Source organism: Ambystoma mexicanum, chromosome 9 (genome assembly GCF_040938575.1).
Source record: "Ambystoma mexicanum isolate Mex_15411 chromosome 9, UKY_AmexF1_1, whole genome shotgun sequence".
Lineage (NCBI taxonomy): Eukaryota > Metazoa > Chordata > Amphibia > Caudata > Ambystomatidae > Ambystoma > Ambystoma mexicanum.
The window spans coordinates 10,789,739-10,798,590 of NC_090931.1; positions in this window are offsets into that span (position 1 = coordinate 10,789,739).

An 8,852-nucleotide genomic window follows, 5' to 3' on the forward strand; every position below is an offset into this window, starting at 1 on the left:
AAACAGCACCACCCCATCCTTTCCCATGTCATTCCCCCATTGTGCTTCCCTCCCCCCACATCAAAAGGGGCCATGCCCTCGGCACCAGAAAAACCCTGCCACGAGGTGTTCTTTCTGCCCCACCCCCCCCAACCACCTTCCTTTATTTCCAACTCTTCAACCAATCTCCCAGCCAATAGCACAAGTCCGCCAAATAGTGATTGTTCCCATAAACCGACAAATGCACCCTATCCTCCCTAAAGATCATAAAGCCCTCATACACTATTTCCTTATGATCCATCACCTGTACTGCCACCGAGGCACAAAACTTCACCATCTCTCTGTTGATCCCCTTTCTAGCCCGCTCTATAGCTCCCTCGCTCCTCGCTCCCCTCCATGCTCTACGCGGCAACAACTTAGTCCACAACACCTACGCGTGAGGCCACATTTCCCGCACCCAGACTAAATCCCTTTTAATTTTCCTTAGCAGAGCCACCCCCATATCCCTTACCAAGTCATTCTCCCCAGCGTGAATGATCAACACCTCCGGCGCCCCATAGCGCTCCCGCAACCCCGCCAGCATAGGCAGCAACTGGTCCCAGCGCAGGCCCCCTAACCCATGCCATCTTACCACCACATCCTTATAGCTACACCCCAGTTGCCTCCCCAGAACCCTTTTCTCCGCTTCTTTCCCAGCCCATTTAACAAATGAATGGCCGACAATCCACACTTGCGCCAACTCCCCCTCCTTTCGCACAGCATCTGAAAAAGAAATTACAAAATTACCACCACAATACAATACCAACCCCACGTTGTTGTCAGCCCACTTATGCCCCCTTCCTTCAACAATCCCCCTTATGAAAATCCCTGACGTACCCCTTGTATCTCCCAGACTTCCACCGCCCCAAACTTTTCACCTTATCCTCCGTGAAACCCAACCTCTTTCCCTCCGATGCTGCTCCCATCCTGAATGAATGTGTACCAAACTCCTCGCCCTTTTCTCCGAACACCAGAAGAGCCTTCCGCAATACCCCAAAACTTGTGCCGCTGAAACCGATGACCCATCCTCATGCTTGAACACCAAGCCTGTCTTCCCCCCACAGCGCTCCTTCCACAACCTACCTACCAGCACTGGGCATAAATCCTTGCTCCCCCGCCCCAACAAAACCCAGGAACCCTTTCCCTTCTGGTCCGTTTTAGACTTATTAATCCTGATGTCCAAACCCGATTCTGTAATTTGCACATCCTCCCACTGCAAACCCCCAGACTCCCCTTTTCCCCCCACCAACTCCGAAACCCAAAAGGCCCCGAAAAATAACCACGTAAAACATGTCGCAAACAGCTCCCCCTCCCATACCGACCAGCAAACTCCCCCTACTGCCTTAACCAACCTCTGCAGCAATTCCGTCGATATTGGCCTCCTCCTGTCCTTGTCCCTCTTACTTTCCCTTGCCCATCCTTCCAACATCCTACTCGCCATTTCCCCCCAAAACCACTTCCCGTAAAAAGCAATTCCTGCTAACTTCCCCGCTATAGTCGCTCTTGACCAGCCCCTGTCCATACACCTCAGGAGGAAATTCTCAACATCATCCCTCCTCCTCTCTTCCGCATCCCATCTGCCCTTCCAACTAAACGCTCCCCCTCCAATAAAATCCTCCAAGACCCTCCTGTATGACTCCGTAGACGCCCCGGCCAATGAACCCTCCACCAAAGCCAGCGGTCTCAGCTTCCCATCTTCCACAGCTCTTCGGGAATCTGCTGCCCCTCCTGATCTGCCTCTGGAGCCAATCCACGGAATCTCTGCCATTGAAGACGAGATAATGCATCAGCGATGCCATTATCCTTCCCCGGCACATGTGTTGCCTTAAACACCACATCCCATTCCATGCAGCGCAGCACAAACTCTCTCATCAACCTCACCACCCTCTGATCCCTTGCTGACTGCCTGTTTACCACATGGACCACGCATTCATTGTCAACATTGAAATTCACTTTCCTATCCCGCAAATCCTTCCCCCACAACTCCAATGCCACCAGTAGTGGGAAAAACTCAAGGAATGCTATACTCCTTCCCTCCTTCAACCACAGTTCAGGCCATTTCTCTGCACACCATTTTCCCCCCCAAAATACTCCGAAATCCACCGCTCCTGCTGCGTCCGAAAATATCTGTACCTCCCATGTCACCGGGTCCCCCTGCAACCACATTGACACCCCATTAAACTTCTCCAAAAAACGCAGCCAAATTCTGCAGTCCTCCCGCACTGACCCCGATACTCTTATCCGGTGATGTGGGCACTTTGCTCCCGCCATAGCCCTCGCCATGTTCCTACAAAACATCCTTCCTGGGGCTACCACCTTACATGCAAAATTCAGATGCCCTACCAATCTCTGCATGTCAACCAGCGTCATTTTCTTGGCCCCCACCGCCTTTTCCAGCAACACCACCAGTTTGCTCACCTTGTCGTGCGGCAAGCGTGAGGTCATAGCCACTGAGTCCAGTTCAATTCCCAGAAATGTCAATACCACTGCAGGCCCTTCTGTTTTGTCTTCCGCTAACGGCACACCCAACTCCTCCATTAGCTCCTGAAACAACTTTAGCATGCCTCTGCACTCACCCTCTCTATCTGCCCCGCTAATGAACAGAAAATCGTCCAGATAGTGCAGCACACTCTCCCAACCCGAGTTAAATGAAAAAACCCACTGTAGGAATGAGCTGAATCGTTCAAACAGCGTACAGGAAATTGCGCACCCCATTGGCAAGGCTTTGTCTATGTATATGCGATCCTCAAACTGCAAACCTAGCAACCAAAAATCCTCCGGGTGCACCGGCAGTAACCTGAATGCCGCTTTGATGTCACACTTGGCCATGAAGGCCCCCCCCAGCCCTTCTTTCCTGCCTGGTCAACACTTGCATATACCACCCCACATTCTTCCGGGGCAATGAAATCATTCACTGACATGCCCTCCGGCCAAGACAAATGGTGTATTAATCGAAACTCCCCCGGAGCTTTCTTGGGCACCACCCCCAATGGGGATATGACTAGGTCACCCGGCAGGTCATCAAATGGCCCCACAATCCTTCCCGCCGCTATTTCTTTGCTCAACTTTTCCCTTACCACTTCCTCATTTTCTTTGGCTGACTTCAGATTTTCAGCCCACCGGCGCACCCTTGGGCCCTGATACCCCAATCTGAAACCTTGACAGAACCCCTCACTCAAAATCTTCGCCCCATCCCTGTCCGGATAAAATTGCAACCATTTTTGCAGAACCCCCACCTTAATTGGCGTAAAAGCTTTTCCCCACAACCCCTTTGCCTGAACCTCTCCCCCTCCCCATGTCTCCCTGTTGGAAGCACTGCGTAAGCGGGTGTTTTCCACCACACTTGCTACACTCATGCCTGAACCTACACAAGGTCCTTGTGCAGCCATCCTTGTTGAACGCCCAACATGCTGCTGAGGACTACCCTCTGCCCCCTCCCCCCACCCCTTCATGGGCAGGGCGACCAAGAAAGGGCCGGAAGGGCACCGGCAGCCCACTTGCTGTGTGCAATGTCGGGGCAGGCCTCGGAGCCATCCATTGCAGCCAAAATCCATGTCTATCTCCCCCCAGACCGCTTGACTGTCCTCCGCCATTCTCGCTCTGAATTCCTCGTCATACCTCACCCATGCAAAACCCCCAAAACTCGTGAAAGCCTTCCTAATTACGTCCATATATTTAAGTAGGGCCACACAACGCTCAGGGAATTTTTCACAATAAACACTGGCATAAATGATAAATGCCGATGTCCAATTCTCAATCGTCACCGGTACCCTTGGGTGCGCAGCTAGCTCCCTCTCTTCTTCCTTAGACCCCACCTCCCTATGGAGCTCTCACCTCCCTATGGAGCAATTTAAAAACGTCTACAAATTTCTCCCCCCTGAATCTTCTCCCTGGTCGCCGCCATCAAGTGCGCCCCCAAAGGTCTCGTTATCCCCATGTTTGGCAGTTTTTTCTCCTTTTCTTTCACTTCCAACTCCTTTTCTTTCCCAGCTTGCCCCTTGAGTACCAATGGCTCCCCCACCTTATCCTTTTGGACCTCCACAGAGCAGATGCCCTTCTAGACCCCCAAGTCTCCCATGGCTTGTACCCCCACTTCTTTCCTTAGCCCTTGCAAACCGACCCTTCATTTCCCGTCCCCCCTCTTGGGACCCCTCTCTGCCATGCAGATGACCATTCCCTTTCCCGCTCACCTCTTTCTGCACCCGCCGTCTGCTGCCTTGCGTCCACACCAATGCTCCTCATCTCCTTCCTTATCGGGCTCCTACTGCGGGGACAAAACATGTCAGCAGACTCACCCAGCCAACCTTTCCCCCGCCCTCTTGCCCCCGACCCCCCTGCGCCTGTCTTTCCATATCCCAAGACCAACCTCTTCTCTCCTCCCCCCTTTCACCCATCAAATACCATTGTGGCTGCGAGCTTGTGCCCCAGTCGAGTTGCTCTTCCTCTTGCGAGCCCGGGATGTCCCCCCGCCACTCCTTTGACGTCTTCTCGGCAGGGCCGTGGAAACCCCTGCCTGGTCCTCTTCTCTCGGGCGAGGCGCTCCGACCTCCACCCTGGGGTCTTCATTGCTAGGGGCAGTGCTGCACCCTCTAGGCTCTCCGTACGCTGACCGAGTAGGGGGCCACTCTCAAACCCTCTACTTCCATTTGACCAGCGGGGTAGCCGTTCCGCGTCCCGCCCTATCCACCTCAATTGATGGGGTCCTCCCTCTCCTTCTCCCACCCGCACTCTTCCGTAGGTATTTCCCCCTCTTCCCCGCTGCCCTTGCACCCCCTTCTGCACCTCAACCATAGCCCCACCGTGGTTCCTTTGAGCCACCTCCATTTGCGCACTCGCTGCTCCCTTCATGCTATCCCTCATTCCCTCCCCACGTGGCTGCCCACCCAAAATCCTTTCTTCCCCGGACGCCCTCCTGTCTATCTCCCTCCTCATCTTCCTGCCCCTGGATTCCCAAACCTCCCGCTGCGGGGGCACAAACCACCACTGCCGCGAGAGCCCCATCAGTTGCCGCTCTCCGCTGCGGCCTACCCCCACTTGTCTCCCCTTCACCCGTGACCTCCCACACCGCCCCTTCCAGCTGGGCCTTATTTGCCCTGCTAATTATGGCCAGGGCCTCCCTCAGCGCCCTCGCATCCACCAACCCCTCCCTGCTTGCACCTTGTCCCACCATCGTGCACCAACACTTACTGGCGCACTAAAATATGCCCCTTTTCGCTCCCCGCTACCTAAGCCCCTGAGCCGGGACCTACCCGTGGCAAGAAGAGCCCTTAGTAGAGGCGAAACCCTAAAGAAATTGTGCTAACCGCTAAACCCCAAAGGAGTTAAATAACCCCCGCTCCAAGCAACCTTATTATCCCTATATTTTTTTTTTATTTTTATTTTTTAAAAAAACCCCACCTCGCCAACACCCCCAGTCCTCTAGAGAACCCCTCCTAATAGCTCTCTCGCTAAGCTACTATTAAACCCCCACGGTGCCCCCCCACTCACCACTGATGCTGGGCACACACAGAAAAAACCCTTTGCTTTCTCTCCTGTACTTTTTTTTTTTTTTAATATTATTCCTGGGCACCCCTGTGAAAATACTCACCTCACCAGCCCGCCCCCTAGTGGCCCACCCGCCACACTGCAGTGCCCTGCAGTCCACTTCCAAGAAAAAGGAGCGGTCCCTTTAAGAGGACCGCTCTGCCCCCTTTAGTCCAGAGGCCGTCACCGCACGCGAGGACCTAGAAAGCCCGACACACGGGCTCTGACAACGGCCCCCCAGCCGCACCACCGCACCAGCGCGCCCTGGGCGAAGCGGGGCCGGCACCGGGTGCCTAAAACACTCCGGGGGGGCCTCTCCTCCCACTGCCCACTGAGGGACGTACCTCTTCCCCCACTCCCTGCGGCGACCCGGCTCCCTCCCAGGCAACCCACCCGGGAAACGAAAACCGCAGCCCCAGCCTACAAAACCTGCCCGCCCGGATCAACACAACCCCCACAGACGGCAGCTCCGGTAAGAGAGGGTGGGGGGGGTTACTTATTTACGATACCCCCAAATATGACGCGTTCCCAGCCACAACTATTATTAATATTTTTTTTTTTTATACTACTAACACCGCCGTCACCTCTCCCCACTACCCTGCTATACCTAACCACCCGCCACTAAACCCTGGCTAACCCCTACCTCACCGCCTCACACGACCTTAGGCCCAGTTACAGGGAAGGCTCGGGAGCAGGCGACAGGACTTCACAATCGCCAAGTCCAACCGTCGCCTGCCTCCCGAACCTTCCCTGCCCCCTTAAATACCCCAGAGGGGCGCTCTGCCCCCACGGCCACTCGCTGGCTGTGTGCAGCGCCAAAAACTTCCCCGGGGGGAAACGCTTCGCGTTCCCCCCGGGGCCCCCCTTCCAAAAAGACAGGACAGTGATTACAAAAACGGGACAAGAATAGACACACAGAAGATCATATCATGGGGGGCTGAGAGAGGTCGCTAGTCCAGTTTATTTAAATAGTAGGGTCTTTAACTTCTTTCTGAAGAGTATGTAGTTGGTTTCTAATTTCAAGGAGACGGGCAGTTCATTCCATTTATGGATGCTTCTGTTTGGAAAGGCCTTGTCCAGGTCGTTTTGCTTTTTAGCTGGGGTTGTCTGGAGAAGACCTTTGTTGGAGGATCTTAAATTTCTAGATGGTTCATGCCACTTGAAGTGTTTTTTCAAGTATGCTGGGGCTTTGCCATACAAGCATTGGTGGACCATTGTGAGGGATTTAAAAGTAATTCTCTCCTCCCTGGCCAGCCAGTGTAGGTCTTTCCTATCGCCTGTGATGTGTTCCCTCCTTGGCCTACCCGTGATTGTCCCTACAGCATTATTCTGAATTACCTGGCATTGCTTCAGGCATTTCATATTTGCTCCCAGGAGCAAGGAGTTGCCGTAGTCCAATCTAGACAATATAGTTGCTCTGGCGATGGTAATGCTGTTTCTTTGATTGAACTTGGTTCTAATTTTTCTCAGGAGTTTTTGGTGGTATTGACGGTTCCTTTTTAGGCATGCTGTATGGGCCTCTGCTCCTAGTGAGGCTTGTAAGTAGACTCCCAGTTTCTTTACTTTCTCGGATATTGGGATTTGGGCATTTTTTAAACTGAATGCGGCGTATGAAGGAGTTTGTTTTTTCCTGGCGTGTGTGGATCCAAAGATCATTAGTTCCGTTTTGGTCCCATTCAAACACATCCCGTTGTCTTTCATCCAGCCCTCGACGATGTTGTATATAGTCGTAAGTTTTTCACTGTCTTGATTATAGTCTCCACTAAGCTCGAAGACTAATTGAGTATCGTCGGCGAAATTAGTGAAGAATATTCCCAGTTGAGTTAGCATGGTACATAGGCATTGCATATACAGGTTAAACAGTAGGGGAGAGAAACTAGCTCTCTGCAGGACTCCACAGTCCACTGGTTTGGTTCCGGAGGCCTTATTTCCCCAGACAATCCTGGATTGTCTGTCTTGTAGAAATGATGATATCCATTCTGCTGCCTCTAGTGAGCAGTTTCCTGAGAGTTCTAGGGCCTCTCGGAGCTTCTTGTGATCGAGCAGATCAAAGGCTGCCGAGAGGTCCAGTAATATCAGGAGACCTGATTTGCCCTTGTCCAATATACCTAGCATCTCGGTCTGCAGATCTAGTAAGGCTGATTCGGTGCTGTGGCCTGTCCTAAAGCCCAACTGTTGGGGGTGCAGCAGGTTGTTCTCGTCTACATAGTTCTGGAGCTGTTCAGTGGCTACTTTATCTAATATTTTCAACAGGAAGTTGCAATTTGTAATAGGTCTTAGATTTGCAGGGTCTTGTTGGTCTAGTTCAGGTTTCTTTGGCAATGGGGTAACCGTGACTGTTTTAATTATAGTAGGTACTGATTGATCCCGGAAAGATGCGTTTACCATTTTTCTAAGGAAGGGAGCGAAAATGTCTGGGTTTTCTAGTATTAGTTTAGGTGACAGTACATTTTCTGAGCATGTAGTGCTTCTGAAGTTAGAGAGCGTTTTCTTCATCTCTTCGATTGTTATAGGTCTAAAATGAAATTTAGTAGTTTCAGTTTCGGCCTTGCTTTCATTAAGTGTGTCTTGGGTCGGTGGGCTGTAACTCTGGCAATTAAGGATATTCTCTCTGGCCTTAATGATTTTGTTTTGGAAGGCCGTTTGAACCTTCTCACAATCATATAAACTCTGTGCAATGTTCCCACAGATGAATTTCTCAATGTGGAGCTGAGACAGTGTCCAGGGACTGATTTTGATTTTGAGTATTTTTTACACGCACCAAGCAGAATCTGCATTCGGGCGCAGATGTTAACTATAGTTTGTACATTGATCAAGGTATAGCGGCTGTAGTATAGATCTCTTAGGTTTACTTAAATAGGAAGGTTTTTAGTGCTTTTCTACAGCTTTCCAGCAGTGAACATGAGCGAATGGTAAGTTGTAGCTGATTCCATAACTTCAGACCAAACACCGAGAACCTCCTATCCCCCTTTGAGATCTGTTTAGTCCGGGGTATGGTCATTAGCATTTTATCTCCCAAGCGGAGATCTCTCGTTAGCTGGAGGTGGTGGATCCGGGCACTCAAATATTTTGGTGCCTGATCGTAAAAGCATTTATGCATAAGGCAAGCCATCTTGAACTTTACCCGATCTTCCACCATCAGCCAGTGGAGAGATCTGCACGAGGCCGACAATTGATCTCTTTTTCCCAGATGGGCAATCAGCCTAACTGCCGCATTCTGGGTCCTTTGCAGTCTCATCATCTGTTTTGCTGGGATCCTTGTCAGAAGACTGTTACAGTAGTCGAGGTGGGAGTTAGTTAACACCCCTATG